The sequence below is a fragment of the Manis javanica genome, chromosome 5 (assembly GCF_040802235.1).
Source record: "Manis javanica isolate MJ-LG chromosome 5, MJ_LKY, whole genome shotgun sequence".
Taxonomy (NCBI): Eukaryota; Metazoa; Chordata; class Mammalia; order Pholidota; family Manidae; genus Manis; species Manis javanica.
Window position 1 is genome coordinate 125,936,728 of NC_133160.1, and position 21,772 is coordinate 125,958,499.

Sequence of the window (21,772 nt, forward strand, 5' to 3'; positions counted from 1 at the left end):
AGTCTGATGTTAGCCTGATGGCCTTTCCTTTGTATGTGATCTTATTTCTCTCTCTGGATGCTTTTAATATTCTGTCCTTATCCTTGATCTTTGCCATTTTCATTACTGTATGTCATGGTGGTGTCTTCTTTGGGTCCCTTGTGTTGGGAAATCTGTGGATCTCCATGGCCTGAGAGACTATCTCCTTCCCCAGATTGGGGAAGTTTTCAGCAATTACCTCCTCAAAGACACTTTCTATCCCTTTTCTCTTCTTCTTCTTCTTCTGGTATCCCTATATTGTTAGGGATATTGTTAATATTGTTAATATTGTTCCTTTTGGATTGGTCACACAGTTCTCTCAAGATTCTTTTTTTTCTGTTATCATAAATCTACAAGTACATGCAGAACATTATGTTTACTAGGCTTCCCCCAAGTCCCCCTCACAATCCCCATTACAGTCACTGTCCATCAGCATAGTAAGATGCTATAGAATCACTACCTATCTTCTCTGTGTTGTACTGCCCTCCCCATGCCTCCCCCCCACATTATACATGCTAATCATAATGCCCTCTCTCTTTTTCTGTGCCCTTATCCCTCCCTTCCTATCCATCTCCCTCTATATTCTTTCATTCTTAGAGATCTTTTTTCTTTGTGCCTCAGATTCTTTGTATTCTTCTTCTCTAGTTTCTATTTCATTTATCATCTCCTCCACTGTATCCAATCTGTTTTTAATACCCCCCATTGTGCTCTTCAACAATTGGATCTCCAACCAGAATTCATTTCTGAGATCTTGAATATCTTTTTGTACCTCCATTAGCATGTTAATGATTTTTAATTTGAACTCCATTTCAGGAAGTTCAGGAAGAGTCATGAGGTCTATATCATCTTTCTCAGGAGTTATATTAATTTTACTTTGGACCAGGTTCCTTTGGTGTTTCATATGTGTATATGGTGCCCTCTTGTGTCCAGAAGCTCTACTCCTGGAGCTGCTCAGACCCTGAAGCAATGTCTGGGGTCACAGCAGAGTGGCACTGGTGCCTGGAGGGAGAAAAGAGATATTTCTTGGTTCCTGGCTGCTATGCCTGTCTCCACTGCCTGAACCTGTGGGCAGAGCACACAGGTATAAGCTTTTGTCCCAGAGCAGCCGGATATGGATCCCTGCTTTCCACAAGTGGCTGGAATTTCAGTCTCTCCAGGAATTCTGTCTGTGTTAGCTTTCCAATCCCCTAATCATGAGAGTATCATGAAAGCACCATGAAATGTAGGTTTGTGCTCCCAGAGCCAATCTCCAGAGTTAGGTATTTAGCAGGCCCAAGCCTCCACCCCCTCCCCCACTCTGTTTCTCTTCCTCGAGCTGGTGAGCTGGGTGGGAAAAGGGCTAGGGTTCCACCGGGCCGCAGCTTTGGTACATTACCCTGTTCCATGAGTTCTGCTCTTTTCTCCAGGTGTATGCAGTCTGGTGCAGTGCTCTGTCCTGTTGCTCTTTCAGGATTAGTTGTATTAATTATATTTTCATATTATATGTGGTTATAGGGGGGTGCCTCTGTCTAACCTCTCATGCCACCGTCTTTAATCCTCCCCTAAGATGTCCATTCTTAAAAAAAATTTTTTCATAACAAGTGTTGGTGAGAATGTTTAAGAAAAAGGAACCCTCATTCATTTTAGGAGGGAATGTAAAGTGGAATAGCTAGTATAAAAACCAATATGAAGGTTCCTCAGAAAATTAAAATAGTAATACCATATGATCCAAAAATTTCTGCTGTTGGGAATACATCTGAATAACCAAAAACACAGAAGACATAAATGCTCCCCCATGTTCACAGTCGCATTATTTAGAATAGCCATGACATAGAAAAAACCTAAATGTTGACAATGAATACACACACACACACATAGGTATATTATTCAGCCATAAAAAGGAAGAAATCTTGACATTTATGACAACATGAATAAGCTTTGAAGGAATTATGCTAAGTGAAATAAGTCCAAGAAACCCAAATACTGAATGATCTCACTTACATATAGAATCTAACACAAAACAAAAACAAACTCATTGAAAAAGAGATCATATTTGTGGTTACTAGAGGTGAGGTGTTGAGGGAGAAGGGCTTAGATGAAGATAGTTAAAAAGTACAAATTTCCAGTTAGAAGATAAATAAATACTAGAGATATAATGTACAATATGATGACTATAGCTAGCATGGTTGTGTGGTAACTTAAAAGTTGTTATGAGAATAAATATTCATTACAAAGAAAAATACTTTTTTTTTGTCAAGTCATTATGCTGTATACCATAAAAACCTTTACAGTGATATATGTCAATTACATCTCAATAACCCTGGAAAAGAAATCTAAAAATCATTTTATTGCTTTTGCAATACTTTTCTTGATGATGTCTACTTTGCACATTGAAGAGTACTGTAGCATTGTTTAATATATTAGCCTCTACAAGTTTCATTATTATTCTCTTCTAATTTTATTTTACAATTCTTAAATTCCTGTACTTATTGTTAAAATGATACAGGTATCTTGTGCATTTAAAAAAATATTTTTGAGTTGACTTAGGAAAAATTATGTCAACAAAATTAATTTCCTGATTTGTAATTAAATTATTAAAAATAGTACAAGGAATTCAGATAAATATATATGGAACTTTCAAACACATTGCATGTAATTCTCCTTTCAAGGGCATTTGCTCCTTTCAAAAGCATTGTTGATATCAATAGCACGTGCTGTTTGAAAGAAAAAGTGTAGAATGGATTAATAAATTTTGAACTGTCAAGACTGGGAACATAGTGAAGCCACCTACAGAGACAGAGAAGATGGCAAGAAAGAGAAGTTTGAGAAAGTTACAGAGACATTATTGAGCTGTACTTCAAGTAGTTTTTCTTGAAAGGAATGAAAAACTTGCGAAGGTATTTTATAGATAATAGGAAGTAATTGAAAGTCTACAAGCTGATGTATTCCTCTAGGAAAAGTAATATGTAGCAACAATGTGAAAGACATAATGTATCGTACATCTCAACAAAGCCATTGGGAAATTGTACTGAGTACATCGGCCTATGCTTAAATCACAAAATCAATAAAGATTTGCCTCTGTATGGGAAAGCTTTCAGAGATAAATTTCAGGGTACCAAACACTAAAGAATTGTTTTTTTTTAATCTACAGTATGCTGAAATAAAACAATTTTGTAGACAGTACAGAAAACAACTTAAAATTTTAAAAACATTTGGAAGACTAGGAATCATAATCAATAATAAACATTTATTAAGTATTTAGTATATATATAACACTATGCTAGACGTCTGCATATATGACTTTGGCTTTTGGTTTTCAATTTTTTTTTACCCTTTGCTAATATAAATCCCAAAGGGAAAATACAGTACTTATCATTTAAAGTCCTCTTTTAGCCTGTTGTTTCCCCCCTTTATTTCATATGTTTAAATATGTTACTTTGTGACTAATTTTTTTCTTGCATAAAATAAGTTTGCCCTGAAGTTTTAATATTGAGTCAGTTATGCTGTTAGGTAGGTAGTCTTCATAATGTGATGTGCATTTAACAGATGAAAGAGAAGGAAATAAACTGTTTGCAAGTGCTCTAAAAAATTCCAGATGTTATTTCATGAGCATGATCAAATCATTAAAGAAACAGGGAATGAATAAAGAGACAGGATTAAGATGAGTATGATAAGAGCTTTAAAACACGCATTAGCAGCCTTTAAATGCTATTGCAATGATCTTACTGGGAAACGACAAAATTTCTACATGAGTAATTATTTAGAACACAAATAGAATATTACAAATATTTTATGGCAAACGATTGAGGGATAAATGGGAAATTTAACTAGTTTTTTACTGCTAAGGTAGAAGACAATGGACAATGAAATAGAAAATAAAGGATGTTTTTCTGCAACTTAAGAATCCATCCTTCCTCTTACTGATATATGCACATGTACATATTTACCCTAACATATAAAACTAATAAAATAATGATAAAAAGAAAGGGAAAGCAAAATATTAAAGAAAAGAGATTAGGTCTAGAAATAATCCCTATTAACACAGAAGTGCAATCCAACATTTAAGAATGAATTTTTTTCATCTTTTTTAATAAGATTGTATTTATTTTGGAAAATCTTTTTTTCCCAGGAAGGGAAAATCTGTTTAGTACAATATCAAAATGTCAATGCCATTCAGGAACAAAGAAAATCAAATACAAAAATAGGCAACATCAGCAGCTACTAGCCCTAGTGGAATTTCATTTCCCTGTTTTCTCTCTTAATTAGTTGCAAAGGAGTATTAGTTAAAACAAAGTCTCTTTGCTCTATACCAATAGCACAAATTTATAGATTTCATTGTATTTGTGTTGAGGATATTTATACATTGCATTGCTGAACAGTCGAACTTGAGTTAAAGTAAGTATGCATTCAATACCAAGTTAATTTTTAATTTAATCAATAATAATAAGTGGAAATGGTTAATTTGTTTTGTGGTTTTACATTAGAATTTGGTATAGTTCATTATTTTACCTTTCCGTGATACAACATATTTGATACCATTGATGCGAAAGTTTTTGAAATGTATAGTATCTTCCTTTAGAATAGTATGAAGTACTTGTCAGGTGATCATGTATCACCTCAGTACTATTTATTATACAGTTGCAATTAGTGACAGTTTAAATTGAGCAATTTATAAGTTTTTAAAGATATTAGTAATAAGCTCCCTTATTAGCTATGCTACTGTACTAAAAATCTCATGACATCTATAAAATGCCATTACATTTCACAGTAGATAACAGCTTCTAACCACAATGGTCCTATGAGTATTGAATGTAGTTGCCTAGAGTTTGGCACAACTTCTTTAAAAAGTTTTTTAAACTCTAGGTCAGTGCCTCTTTTCATCAATCATCCACTTAGCCTCATAAGGGCGCCTGTGAAAGTGCTGACACTCTGCTGTCATCCCAGAATATGTCTGACACAATTATAGGTGAGTCAACATGATTTACTATTCAAGAGAAAGGGTGGAAATATTCACTGATAGATCAAAAAGGCATATCTTTATTTATGATGCCTCTTTCCAAGGAATGTATTGAGAGCCCTACTGAATACGTAGGGATTTACCTTCCTAAACAATTTGCACATATTCAAGCCTGTCACTCTCAAGTATGATGCTGAAGTGTTTTCAGTCAGATACCTTCTGTTGCTGCACATTTATTTTAAGATTCTTTATTTTGGCAAGTGTTTAGTGAACCTGTCTTACTGTTATCACTGATAAAAGTATTTTTGTATAAATGTAGCTTTTCCCCACCAGATGGCTAGGAAAAAAATGTATAAAATGCTATCAGGTTTTAATAGGGATAGTCTAGTAACCATAATGTTGTTCAAGTAATTGTACATTAACGATATAAAAAAATGCTATCAGGTTTTACAAATCTGCTTGTTAGCAAAAGTTAACAGATTAGTTAGAAAAATATGCTACTATAGAAAGATCAACCAGAAAATTGAATGATTGATATTTTGCCGTTTCCTGATTTGTGAATGACATTGTATTAAGTCCTATTAAGAGGAATATTAAGGGGAATATTGAGTAATTGAAATATATACACAAGTGTTAAATACAGGGCAAATGCATGTTAAAATATATGTCATAAAATTTGTTAAAACACAAGTAGAAGAAATTATGTACTTAAGCTCTAAAAGAGACATTGAATTTATTCCTAAATCTAATAATTGTATTGTGATTGGAACATACAGAGGCTCTATGCTCTTTTTAGTTTCCATAGATTATCTGCCCCCAGGGTGAGACTATGACCACAGTATATCTCCTCAAATCCACCATAGGCTACATGATGTAAACCTCATCCCCATAACTTGCCCCTTTTCTAGCCCGGTCTCTCTCAATTAAAATGATGCTTTCTAAAGTGGAATAAAAAAAGAGTTAAAATGAGTGAACCAACCACAGATTTTAAATATGTATTTTACTTTTTGGAAGAAAGGATGGTTGGGGTAGAGATAGAGTTGATTCTAGTCTAAAACAAAGATTTATACAAAGTTCAGGAATAAATATTCAAAATGTGCCAATGGCTAAGCAACCACATTAGCTAGTCTGGAATGGGACTTCTGCATAGACAGTAATGAAAGGTAAGTGTAATTAGATGAGACAGGGTAAAAAAAAACAGATGGCATACACTTGAAAAGAGATACTAAAAGAGTTTGAAAATGATGTCAAGAACATGCTTCTTTTTATAAAGAAAAAACAAATTTTACAACATCTACATGGTTTAAAAATTTGATATCCTGTTGTAGAGTTTTCAGTCAGACCATCTCATAGTTGACACACCCTGAATTTGGGTAGTCAAGGCTATAAAATAGCCTCTAAATGCGAGATTACTCTTGCCTCTCTGGAATGGGGATTTGGGAATTCCAGGGGTGCTGATGTTTATCAGTAACTTTGGATAGAATCATGAGATACAGTCTTGGCAATTTTCCTTGAAGAAGTGATAAATGAACCATGGATCAGTTCTTTAATGTGTTTTATTAATACAATTAAGGCTCATTGATTTGACTAATGATTTCCAATAATGTAATACTTCATAATTGTGACTAACTTAAGGAGCTCTATGGACTCTACAGCATTGTTAAACTCAACATCATGTTGAGGGAAAGAAATTGGGATTAACATTTGGATAGAGAAATACATTATTGCTTATTATTATTAGACCCGAATCTCTTAGAAGCGCAAATTATTTTAGAAAACTAAATTTAAGTTTTCAATTCACAGGCAACATACTTTACTAAATGTTGGAGTTTGTCAATGCTAAGTCCTCACCAATTTCTATTTAATTTTATATCTTCTCCTGGAGTAACCTCATTCATGCCCAGTATACAAGTAACTACTTACCTGCACACTAATCACACATTTTATCTCTAGCCCATGGATACCTTATGAGTTTTGTGTTCATGGATACAACTGTGCCCTTGCATATACACATGGGTCATTCAAAGGCACCTAAGGCTCAACAGGTCTCAAAATAAATTCATGGTCTTGCTCACAGTGATCACTTTCTTTCAGTGTTTGGAGTTTTACCAAATGTCAACAGTATAAATAAGTAAGAAGCCTAGGAGCCTGTATTAATTCCCACATCGGTAACTTTGATGACAAAGTATTCCTTAATACATCTCAGACCTTTTGTTTAGAATAATATTCCTTATATCTTATGTCTATATTTTAGTAATTTATGCTCAGTTTTTGTTAGTTTTAAAATGTTTTGTTTGTTTAAAACATTATTTTGTCCTAACTTTTGAAAGATTTTGACTTCCTACAGTATATGAGGTTAACCTTTTTTTTAGTGAATTGATGCTATTCCACTGGCTTTCACTATTTCTACTGGGATGTTCAGCAGTTACTTTAATATCAGTTCTACTGGAGTTATTATCTTTTCCTTTCTGGATAACCTTAGGACATTTTGTCTTAGGTGTTCTATATTTTAATTTGTTGTATCTAGGTGTAGAGTTCATTGTACATTTTTGATGGGATTCAGCAACCTTCTCAAATCTGTGGAATATTATACTTAATCATTTATAAAAGAAACTTCTTTTCTATTTTCTGGTTGAATTTTGTATTCCCTTCATTTTGATTCTCATCTCCTCCAGAAAACCCAACTGGATGTATATTAGACATTCTACCTCTGTTCTATATGTCTGTATTCAACGTTTTCATATTTTTAATCTTTGTTTATCTGTGACATTTTTTCAGGATACAAATTCCCTTCAGTTTCTTTTAGTTCACTATTAAACACAATTAGAATTGTGTTATTACTATATTATTAATTTCTAGGATTTTATTTGCATTCATGTTCTGGCCACACATGCCTATTTAATTCTCTACTCATGATTTCAATTTCCTATTGCTTTAAGTATACTCTAATGTTATGTTTGATAATTTCAATATCTGAAGTCTTTGTGCACATCATCTTGTCTTTTTATCTTTGTATTTATCATAGTCTGTGTTTTATTTTCTTGTTGTTATTGTTTTTTTTTCCCACTGAGCTTTTATTACTCCTGAAGCTTTATTTCTAGAGATTCCTAAAAGCTCCTGTTGAAGATTACTGCCTTTGCCTTAGAAATAAAAATGTGTTTGCTTTGTTTTAATAATATATAGATGCATTACCAACTTTTAATTATTTTATATTCTCACTTTGAGGTCACATGACCTCATATGTAGGATTTCCTTAAGGGAACTTTTCTCTCTCCAGTAAATTAATCTCAGGTATTTGTTTCTCTCTATCTGAATACTAAACATAATAATTAACACATATCTTGGATGAGGTATACTTTATTAAATGTATTTGTTTCAAACTGTCAAAATCATGAGGTTTTAGTCAGGCACCAAGTAGAATATCTGAAGTGACTAATTGAGTGCATTGGTGAATAAGGGCATGTAAACAGCATCCTTGTTCCCCTCCTTTAATTAAAAAAATATAAAGCCATATCCAACCTCCTGATGTTTACAGTTAATTTCAGTTAAATAATTTGGTGTAAGATCAATAATCTCACCATATGAAGCAAAATTATAAATACAAAGACAATTGGCAAAATCTGTTTCAAACCATTCACAGAACACTATTTTTTAAATTAGCGTGACTATAATTACACATGAAATGGATTGTTTATAATAGTCTATTGTAGTCATTAAAGTAATTCCCTACAGTACTCTAACTTCTATTTTAGTATACTGTATAAAATACCTTTTGAAATATTAGATCTGCTCTATATAGTATAATCACAGTATTATATTTAACAATTCTTACTGTAGATGAATAAAGCAGATATTGCTCTACACTTTAAGTATGATTTCAATATTCTAATATGTGAGGTGTTATCAAAATGTACCATTTTACAAAATGCTTTCTTTAGGCCATCTTGAATTTAACTGAAATAATGTTATAGTTAATAACTAAGCAAACTCTTTACTTCTCTTCACAAGTAAAACATAAAAATCCATATTAGCAAAAGTTTGACATAGGACCAATATAAAAAACAAACTAGCAAATGAACAAAAATAAGAAATATGCTTTCTTGCCTTTTAGAGTGCTATAAATCATATTAGATAAAAAGGCTCATTTTCATGAATTGTCAGCTGTTTCCCTATTTATGTTAAGTGTAAGAAAAATTCTGCACAATTGGCTAATAGACTTTTATTAATAACATTTAAAGCATTTTTCTATTAAATGCAGTAATTCTGCTTGATTTAGAATGTAACGAAAACTGAGAATGTCTCGATGAAAGAACTAAAAAATGACCTAAAATGCCAATATCCAACAAGAATCATTTCTTTGGCACAGATCCTTCTAAACCTTCTCTCTCTCTCTCTCTCCCTCTCTCCCTCTCTCTCTCTCTCTCTCTCTTTATTATATGTATAAAATCTATAATACATATACATATATAATGGAAATAAACATCCCTTGCAAAACCTATAACTCAGAACTTATATAATTTGTAACTTTCTTTTTAAAAATGCACACGTATTCTGAATACACAGTTCATGCAGTTGTTCTCTGGATATTTTGATAAGCATTAGCAAATACATAAATATAATTACCCTTTAATTTTGTATGTTTTAAACTACATAATTTTATATGATCATAGTATCTTCCTACCTACTTCAAATGATTTACACATTTTATACTGTCCCCTGTTATAAATAATTCAAATCTCCCAAAGGTACTGTATTCTGGAGAGAGAATTTTCATCTTATATTTATACTTGAAACTTGGGCACTTAATGAATGTCGAATTCACATACATACAACTTGAGAGACTAAGCAAAGTCAGAGTACTCTATGTTCCAGTAATAGCTACCACTTTTTTTTTATCATTTTATGTTTCATAGAAAAACAATTTACATTAACTATTTAATAATATCTCTGAGGTAAACAGTAGAAGAAGAACTGTATAGATTTAGGATAGAAACAGATCTGCTTGAAATAAGCAATGCACCCTCTAGTACTACAATCTGATAAGTTTATTAATATCTCAGATCCTCAGTTTGTCCCTCTTTTAAAAGCAGATAACCCTGAGTGTGAGTGTGCGGTGGGTGGGATGGCAGAGTCGAAAGGCAAGGCAGAAACCTCCTCCCACATAAATACCGAGGAAGCAACTACAGCAAGTGCAATTAACCATGAAAATGCCTTGAAGAGTGCAAAACAGACAACCTACAGCTGGGGAAGAAGAGAAGACCACAAGAGAAAGGTAAAGTGACAGAGCCACAGTGGAGCAGGACCTAAGACCTTCCCCCATCCCAGCCCACAAGTTGAAGGAAGAGGAACAGAGCAGGAATGGGAAAAGTGCTCAGGAACTTTGCACATCTGGCCCTGGAGATCTGCTCTGTGAATACAAGTCCACATTGCATTGGGTTCTGGTGATTAACAGGGATTTACACAAGGGACAGTTGGAACACTCTGAGAGGCTGAAACTCTATTGCTTGTAGAGGACAGGTACATTCCATTGGTCCCACTGAGACCCAATAGAGGTGGGGCAGTATAAAAAATTTACCAGGAGCAGGAATAGTACCAGAGGGGCAGGGGTTGGATGGAGCTATCTGCACAGGGAGAAAGGGCAGGTGGATGACCCTTCCTCAGCCTTCCCTCAGCCCAACTGCATTCATGGGAGCACAGAAAGCTCCATCCCCCTGGCAACTCAGCTGCAAAGTGCTCCCCTGTGTACCTTCACTGCCCACCCACTCAGCCCATCAGCACCACCACCACTGCAGGGCAGGCTGAGGTTAGCTCTAGCCCTGCCCACAACAATCCCAGTACAAGCACTGCTGCTCAGCTCACAAAAGGCCAGCTAGGGGAGTTGCCAGCTGTGGTAGACTGAGATCAGCCAATTCTGACAGACAGGCAGAAAGGTGGCCCCACCCACAATTATACCAGCAGAAGCACCAGCTGCAAGGTTTACAAAGAGCCTCTGCTGATAAAGATCAGCCACTGCCAGCAGACGGGCAGGAAGGTGACATGACCCATAGCCCACCAATGACAACTGGGTCTCCACCACAAGAATAACCATGCTTTGGTGAGCAAAGAGTCTTGAGCTTCTGGGAATCACAACAGGCCTTCTTCATAAAGCTATTACTCTCTGGACCAGGAAGCATAGCAGATCTGTCTAATAAAAAGGAATAAACACTGAAATGCTGTCAAAAAGAGGAAGTAGAGGTATATCTTCTAAACAAAACAACAGGATAAGACACCAGAAAGAGGGCTAAATAAAATGGAAATCATCAATCTCCTTGATAAAGTATTCAGAGTAACAGTCATAAATATGCTTACTGATCTGCAAAAAGTATTGATCCCAGGGATTACTTCAACAAAGAGATAGGAGAGCTGAAAAAGAGCTACTCAGAACTAAAGACTACAGTAACTGAAATGAAATATACAATGGAAGGAATGAATAACAGATTGCAAGAAGTAGAGGAGACAATGAGATAGAAATTAGAGAACAGGAAAACAATGAAGCTGATGGACAAAAAGAAAAAAGAATCTAAAAATAAGAGGATGTTAAGAGAGATGTGTGACAACTCCAAATGAAACAATATTTGCATGATAGGGGAAACAGAAGGAGAAGAGTAAAACAAAGGGGTAGAAAGTCTCCTTGAAGAAATAATTGCTGAAATCTTACCCAATCTGGGGAGGAGATAGAACCCTCAGGAAGACAACACCAAGATACGTAATAATTAAGATGACAAAAATAAAGGATAAAAAGAGGGTATTGAAAGAAGCTAGAGAGAGACAAAAAATTTCTTATGAAGGAAACCCGATCAGGCTATCACAGAGTTTTCAGCAGAAACTTGGCAGGCCAGAAAGGAGTGGCCTAAAATATTAAATGTACTGAAACAAAAGGAACTTCAACCAAGAATACTCTTCCCAGAAAAGTTATCATTCAAATTTGAAGGAGAAATTAAGAGTTTCTCAGATAAACAAAAGTTGAACATTTTCACCACCACTAAACCAGTGTTACAGAATATGTTAAAGGGACTTTGGTAGACACAAACACTCTTAAAGCTAAATGTTTTTCACCAGTGAAAATAAACCCACAAAAGGTAGTAGACCAATTACTTATCAAGCAAGTATAAAGTTAAAAACAAACCAAAAGTGGTAAAACCAACTATCCACAAAATCCACAAATACATGCAAAATGCAGATTATGACATGAACACATAAATGTGGAGGAGGAAGAAGAATAAAAAAGAAGTGCCTTTAGACTGTGCTTGAAATAGAGTGACTATCAACATAATATAGACTGTTATATGTTTTGGAAACTGCCCATTAACTTTAGGCAACCACAGAACTAAAGGGAGAAATAGACTGCAACTCAGTCATATAGTAGACTTTAACACACCTCTCACATCAATAGATAGATTATCCAGATAGAAAATAAATAATAAAACAGGAACTTAACATCAAGTTAGACCAACTTAAGAGATATTTACAGAACATTCCACCCCAAAGCAACAGGATACACATTTTTCTCAAGTGCACATGAAACATTATCCAGATTAGATCACATGGTAGGCCACACAAAAAGAGCCTCAATAAATTAAAAAGATTCAAATTGTATCAAGCAGCTTCTCAGCAACAATGGTATAAAACTAGAAATAAATTACATGAAGAAAACAAAAAACACACACAAACACATGGAGGCTAAACAACATACTCCTAAATAATCAATGAATTAATGAATAAATCAAAGTAGAAATCAAGCAATGCATAGAGAAAAATGAAAACAAAAATACAACAGTTTAAAATTTGTGAAGCACTATAAAAGTAGTACTAAGAGGAAGTACATAGCAATACATGTCTCCCTCAAGAAATAAGAACAATCCCAAATAAACACTCTATACTCACAACTAAATGAACTAGAAAAGGAAGAAAAGATGAAACTCAAAGTTTATAGAAGGGACACACTGAAGACTGGAACAGACATAAATGAAATAAAAAAGATAACAATAGAAAAAAAATCAGTGAAGCCAAGAGCTGGTTCTTTGAGAAGATAAAAATAAACAAACCATAGCCAGAGTTATCAAGAAAAATATAGAAGACACAAATAAAATCAGAAAAGAAAAAGGAATAACCACAACTGACACCACAAAAATAAAAAGATTAGAGAATTCTATGAAAAATTATGAGCCAAAAAAATTGGACAATTAGAAGAAATGGACAGATTCCTAGAAAAGCACAACCTTTGAATACTGACCCAGTATGAAACAGAAAATCTGAACAGCATAATTAGCATTAACAAAGTTTAATTGGTAATCAAAAATTCCCAACAAACAAAAGTCAATGACCAAATGGTAGGCTTGGGTAGGCTTCACAGCTGAATTCTATCAAACATTTAAAAAAGAGCTGATAGCCATCCTTCATGAAGTATTCCAAAAAGTAGAAGAGGAGAGACTTCCAAACTCATTATATGAGGCGAGCATCTCTTTAATCACAAAATCAGAAAAAACACTACAAAAAATGAAAGTTATAGTCCAAATCCCTGATGAACACAGATGCAAAAATTCTCATCAAAACAGCATTCAAATTAAAAATACATCAAAGGCATCATCCATCATGACCAAGTAGCATTTATTCCAGGGATGCAAGGATGGCATAATATTCATAAATCAATCAATGTTATACTCCTCATTGACAAAAAAAGGAGAAAAAACACATAATCATCTAAATAGAAGCTGTAAATGTAATTGACAAAATTCAACAACCATTCATGATAAAAACTCAACAAACTGGGTATACAACTAATGTACCTCAACATAATAAAGGCCATGTAAAATATACAGCTAATATCATAATGGTAAAAGCTGAAAGATTTTCCTCTAAGATCAGGAACAAGACAAGGATGTACACTACCACAACTTTTGCTCAACATAGTACTGGAGGTCCTAGCCATGGCAATCAGACAAGATAAAGAGATAAAGGCATCCAAATTGGTAAGGAAGAAGTTAAACTGTCACTATTTGCACACAACATAATATTACACATAGAAAACCCAAAAGACTCCACCAAAAATCTATTAGAACTAATAACTGGATTCAGCAAAGTTGTAGGGCACAAAATTAATAGATGGAAACATATTACATTGCTGTATGCTAACAACAAACTAGCAGAAAAATAAATCAGAAACACAATTCCATTTACAATTACATCAGAAAGAATAAAATACTTGGGAATAAATCTTACAAAGGATGTGAGAGACCTGTACTCTGAAAAGTATGACATTCATGAGAGAAATTAAAGAAGACACAAATAAATGGAAATCTATCCCATGCTCCTGACTGGCTATCCTGCCCAAAGAAATTTACAGATACAATCCAGTCCCTTTCAAAATACCAGCAGCATTCTTCAGTGAACTAGAATAAATAGTTCTAAAATTCATATGGAACCACAAAAGACCCCAAATAGCCAAAACAATCCTAAGAAAGAACAACAAACTGGGAGTATTATTCTCCTTGAGCTCAATCAATACTACAAAGCTATAGTAATCAAAACAGTATGGTACTGGCACAAGAACAGATCCATAGATCAACAGAACAGAATAGAGAACCCAGATATAAACCCACACATATTTGGTCAATTAACATATGATAAAGGAGCCAAGAATATACAATGGAGAAAAGACAGTCTCTTCAATAATTGGGTTGGGAAAACTGGGCAGCTACATGCAAGAGAATGAAACTGGAATACTGTCTAACTCCATACACAAAAATCAACTGGAAATTTATTAAAGACCTAAATGTAAGACATGAAACCATTAATTCTTAGAAGTAAACATAGGTGAAAATCTCTTGAACTCTTAGAAGTAAATATAGGTGAAAATCTCTTGAACATAAGCATGAGCAATTTTTTTCTGGACACTTTCTTGGGCAAGGAAATCAAAAGCAAAATGAACAAGTGTGACTATATCAAACTAAAAAGCTTCTGTACAGGAAGGGGCACCATCAGCAGAATGAAAAGACATCTGCAGTATCGGAATATATATTCAAAAATGATTTATCCAATAAGAGTTAACATCTAAAATAAATAGAAAACTCACATGCCTCAACACCAACAAAGCAAATAACCTGATTAAAAATGGGTCGAGGACCTAAATAGATATTTTTCCTAAGAGGAAATACAAATATCCAACAGGTACATTAAAAGATGCTACACATTGCTAATCATCAGGGAAATGCAAATCAAAACCACAATGAGATATCACTTCACACCAATTAGAATGGCCACCATCCAAAACACAAGAAATAAATGTTGGTGAGAATGTGTAGAAAGGGAACCCTCCTCCATGGTTGGTGGTAATGTAAATTGGTACAACCACTGTGTAAAGCAATATGGATTTTCTCAAAAAATCAAAAGTAGAAATACCATTCAACACAGTAATTTCACTTCTAGGAATTTACTTGAAGAAAAGAAAATTCCTGATTTTAAAAAATGTGTGCACCACTGTGTTTATAGCTGCATTATTTACAAAAGCCAAGATAGGGAAGTAATCAAGGTGTCCATCATTAGATGAATGGATAAAGAAGAGGTGGTACATATACACAATGGAATATTATTCATCCATAAAAAAGATTTGTGACATATGGATGGACCTAGAGCATATTATGCAAAGTGAAATAAGCCAGGCAGAGAATGACAAATATCATATGATTTCACTTGTTTGTGGAATCTAAAAACAAAACAAAATGAAAAAAACAGCAGTAGACTCATAGACACTGAGAAGTGACTCTTGGTTACCATGGGGGAGGGGCTGGGGTTGGTAGTTGGGTAGGGTGAAGGGGTTAAAGGGCACAAAAATTCTCAATCATAATATAAGTTGGTCACAGGGGTGGGAGTACAGCATGTAGAATATAGCTAAAGATTCTGTAACACCTTCCTATGTTGTTAGATAGTAACTGCACTAGAGGAGGTAAGGATTTCATAATATGGGTAAGTGTTTAACCACTGTCTTGTATACTTGAAACCAATATAAAATTGTATATCAACTATATTTCAATTAGAAAAAATAAGATAAGCCCTCTCTTGTATTCATTGGGGTGAATTAAATGAAAGATGCACATGTGACTTGCTTATCATTATACTAGCGTGCAATAAATACTCAGTAAATGTCATAATCTGTCTTTTCACATGAGGAAATGAAAGCATGGAGAGATAAATTCATATATCCAAACTTACTCAGTGGTGGTAAAAGTAGAGTTGGACTTTGAGTCCCAATCTTTCATACTCTGTACCATTTTCAAATATTACCCTTCTAATATTGAATACTCTCTACTCACAAGGCATATGGAAAAGAAATAACAGATCTAATTGCGGCTCTCAGCTTGGAGTTGCAGAATGAAAGGAGAGTTGGATATTTTCTCTATGCTTTATGTAAGCCTAGGATAAGGGAAGTGGCTAGAATCTTCAGTGTTTAAATGGTTTCTGAAATATAACAATGAATTCAAAGAAACGGAATAAAAAACAAAAATGAAATTATTTTGCTTTAATGCTGGTTCCAAACACATTGTCCTGAACAAAACTGTGATGGTAAGAGAGATTTTTTTAAATCTATGTCCTTCTACCTAATACCAAAACAATCCTGCACAACCTTATTCATGAGAATATATGTTTTTGTATAAATTCTATATTTGGAATATTTTGTTATACAGTATTATAGCTTTAAAATATTATTTTCTATATTTCTGTGACTAAATTAGTATAAATATTGAACATAAATTTAATGTAAACTAGTACATGTGAAATGTACAGAAATAGTTCTAATGCTCTGGTTAAATGGGCTAATGTAATTTTGACTAAAGTTGACAATGGACCATCTTTTAAAATAGGTGTTAACTGGCCTTTCTATTTTGAAAGCAGAAATCACTTTAAAATTAAATAAAAATTATGGACCCAAGAAGACCCATCTTTGGGATAAAACTTGGTAAATTCTGAAGTTAAAACTGGAATAAACTCTAAATAAATAGTCTAAAACAGTCAGCATGTTTGAGATCCATCTAAATGGGAATATATGCCCCTAAGAAAATGTATTATCTACTGTATATGCTGATGTTGGTTAAATATAAAATTCAGTTGTCCTTTTTTTTTACTGGAAAAAAAAAATCACTATATCATGAAAGTGATCTGGAAGGGAGAGAGGCCAAGAGCTTAACCTGGCAAAGCAAGATAATGTGTGATATCAATGTGGAATAATCACAGGCTAGTATCTGGTCCTCATTGTTTCTGTTTGAAACTCGGTTTGTGGGTGTAGCCAGACTGGATTAGGTCTGAAGATACTGACCATGCCAATTAACTAACAAGATTCATAGCAAATACCAATTCATTACCTAACTATGGAAGGTATATCTGTACCCAGAAGATTTGTATTCTCTTAACCCACAACACTTTGTCATCAATATCACAGGGAAACAAATTCAGAATCAGAATCAGACAGTTTTGTTTGAACATAGCATCCAAACAAAGGGATACAGATGGCTCCATGGGTTTTAAGTGGAGTTGATGTAGGGGTGGGTCAATCTTCAGATTCTGCTGGGGAAATAATTACCACTCTAGTTCTAACTCTTGATAGAGATTCAGGGATAATAAATACACAGTTTTTTTTAGAAACCTAATATACCCTAATCAGCACGTAAAGGTTGAAAAACTCCTTAGGTGATTCTGATACTCAGTTTGAGAACTACTGGTTTTGAGAGGTATTTTTCCCAGGCCTTGGTGAAGTCTGATTAACTACCCATACTATGCTAGAGAATATTCTGTTCTAGCACAGTCATACTCACGTCTGCCAGATAGTCAGGTCCTAAACTCATTATCGTGTTATAGATGAGGGATTTGGAATGAAATATGTGCAATAACTTGGTCACTGCCACATAGATAATAAGACCATAACTAGGATTCAGATACTTCTCTGCATAAAATTCAGTTCCTTACAACTCATTCCACTCACTGGGGATAGTGTTAATAAAATAAGTTATGTGGTTATTCCACAGAGCACTGTTTTGCACTGACAAATATTCTCCAAATTTTATGTATGTATGTATGTATCCATCTATATATATATGTATATGTATATATATATATATACACACAGGTACTTACATATACACTTATACATATTACTCAGATATTTATATATTTATAGTATATTTTTTATAGATATTGTGACTGTGGGTATTTGTTTCATAAAAAATAGAATTGATATTTTGGGCATATCTTAATTCTGATAAACCCTAGTTGGATTCCTGTTACAGGCCTAAGTATTCCTAAACTTCTGTCACATTAAAAGCAGTCTGTGATGAATTACTATGCTTATAGGTAGAACTGAAACATGCCCAACTAGGGTTAAACATTAGTAAAGTAATATGGTTAATATGTTAACAACTAAACATAATAGAATCAGGGATGGGCTTGAAGAGAAGGTCACTAGAAAACAATTCAGAGTACATTTTTGGCCTTATTCATAAAAATACCAAAGCTTGTCCTGAGTGAGCAGCATTCCTAACTATCATTCACTCTTAGCAGAAGAGAGACAGCAATGAAGAATCCAGATCTTTTGCAGAATTCTGAACAACTTCAAAAGATATTCTCGACAAGCATTTTTTCTCCTAAATTAACTGTATACATTGTTAATCTTTGGAAAGCTGTTCATATTTACAGAATTCAATTCTCTATCTTGTGAAATGATAGATACATTAATGTCATTCAGAATAAGTTGGAAGCAAATGGGTTTTTCTGACAACCAGAACAAGGTAGTTTGATGCCACTCTCATGTAAATACACTCTTGATCTCTAGAAAGAATAGATTATATTTAAAAACATGTGTACTTTCATTGGGTTTTGTGAACTTACATTAAAAGCCTGCATTATGGCTTGCAATAAAATCCAGCATTAGAAGTACTCTGCCAGTGTTAGCATTCTTTGGAAACATTTCTGAAGCTCAGGAGAAAGTAAAGGATAGAGCATTCCATCTGAGGGCTTCAGTCTCCATTGCCTCTGACACCCTCATCAGTCCCAGATCCTTTCTTACAGCATTGGAAAGTGAAACTATATCAGTTTAAATAATTTAAATTAGAACCATGTTCTACTGCATTTGTGCTTATGCTGTAAAATCAAGATTCATGAGGGCTCAAGGAGACTCAGGCTATGAATGTGTTATAAGTGAGATTGCTAAAGGCCGTAAAACTAAGGAAGTCATGTTATGACAAATTGTGATTCCCGTTACAAATACAAATCTGAAAACTACATGCTATTTTGTAAGAGATTGTAATGAACAAATATAAAACATTTATAGCCATTTAATTAGATTTTTGTAGCATTTGAAAGAAAAACATTATTTCAGATTCTTATCGCTAGAATGACTGCTAAATATCAGAATGCTTGTGATGAGTTATAATCGATTTTTGGTCTTTATAATGAAATTTGTATGGGCTTTACTTGGCATTCTTATGTAATTGATCTATGCTAAAACAGACCTTTTACAAATAGTTATATTAAGGTACACCTTTTTGAATTCATTCATACAGACACAAAATAAAGGTCTTTTAAATCCACTTTCAGTGATTAAGATGTTAACTCTTTGATTTTGTTAAATTGTCACATTTAACTTATTTTTTCTGTTGGAATCACACATTGTTATTTGCATAGCTTTCTGTAACATTTCCACTAACAATATCTTCTGAGTACATTTTTTGGTTTGTTTGTCTTTTGTTTTGCTTTCGTATTAGATACACAAAATAGTAGAGTGACTTTTCTTCTGGCCAATACATTTTGAATATATTGTAGTGATTTTAAATACTAGGACATATTTTCTCTATTTGCTTTTATGTGTCTGAATTTACACATAGTCAGTGACATAAGTAATTATTACCAAAACTATACTTGTTTTTATTAGGATTGCTTTTGAATGGACTCTGTGATATTTAAATTATATTTGATTAATTCTGTGTCTCTATGACCAAATGCATGTGCTTTAAGACTATGTTCACATATTTAAGCAAAACATTAAACAGTGTAATTATATTCTTCATTAAAAATATTTCAAGCTCATGTGCTTTGACGTATTTAAAATTGATTTCCATGAAAAATACTTATTAGTGGCACATACTTGACGTAGATAGCACATTCTTGACTTATGTAGTGCTTAATTTGGTAATAGCCTTTGACTTTTTAACTGCACATTGTAAAACAGTATGACTGCTAACCAAAAATAACCTTATGGTATTGTTTGGTCAAAATGGTTTAAATATTAAATGATCACATGTGTGGTCTTTCACTCTGGATGGACTTCCTGCTCTCTCTTCCAACACCTCTTTATGGATGATGGCTGCATTAAAGTCTCTTACCTGTAGTTATAATTACTATATCCCCTGCCCCAATCCCTTCTATCTCATCACCTGATAAATTATTTTCCATCAAGATGATCTAATGTCACTTTGTTTCTTCCTTTTGTTTTCTTTTGCATTATAGCCCACTTCTTTCAGACTCAGGGATTTTATAGCCACTGTTTCCTCTGTCTAGACTCCTCTCCTCCATTTTTGCCTTGGCCCTTGCCCTGCTCTTCCAGTGGGTATTTGGTTACTTCCTCAGTGACTTCCCCTGGGTTCTTGATCTGAATCAAGTCTCTCCTGCTATTCACCCTTAAACTGCTTTGCCTTTATTATCACTTGCTACTATTTATAATTGTATCTCCAACTACTCGGTTTCTTTTATTAAAAAATAAAAGCCAATGAAACATAAACAGGTCCATGTGGACAAGTTCCATGATGTTTGGTTTCACCATGGCTTTGAATATTCAACCTGGAGACAATATTTTGAATGAAAGAATGAAATATTGTTGATGTGAACATTACCTTGATGGGCAAAACAATGCTCTGTGAAATATCTAGAAAAATTGTCTTATGGATTGATAGTACTCAAAGATGATCCCTAGTGAAGACAAGTGAGTTTCGTAAAGAGTTAGATTTTAGACAGTTATTTGAATCCTGGAAAGGGTACTTAATACCTATATAACAGCGACCAAGTAATTGAATATATTTTATTCCCATACCCTCATCCATGAATGGGAGAGGTCTAACATAGTGTCTGAAACGTAATCAGCAACTATTAATATTGTAGAAATTTATTACATTAGAACAATATGTTAGATTGTTCTCTTTTCCTAGATATCACATTAATAAGTGAAATAGTCTCAAATGGTTTATAATTCTAATGCTAATCACTACAACTGCGAGCAAGCCATTTAGTGATTTTTATCTTATTTCTAATTTCTATTCCAGACTGATGAACTTAACTACAACTCAATGTTTTGTCCAGATTATGTGGCACTATTTTATAGATAGCTTTACATATCAGGTTTTACAGAGTCTGAAAAAGCTATTGAAAAATTAGTTATCTTTTAGGGAAAAAAAAGCCTGTCTTTCACAATCATCATCCTCTTTTTATCGTGTGAGTTTCTAGTGTGTGTGCATAAGTGGCCTGGTGCACTGAACCTGGTGCTTTACTTACTAAGATAGTAAATCCTCTTCTGGGATTTTCCTATTCTTTTTCTTGGGATTTCTGGGGAAAAAAGAAAGCTGATTTAAACATGTTTTAACAATGAAGTCTTGGGCAAACTTCATGTTCTTAATCAATGACATGACCTAATTAAAAGTAAATAAATATTTAAAATATTTTTGGTTCAGTGATTTTATTGTTTCATTTTGTTTTAATATATACTCTTATAGTTGTTTGGTGAATACTTTACTAGAGCTTCAG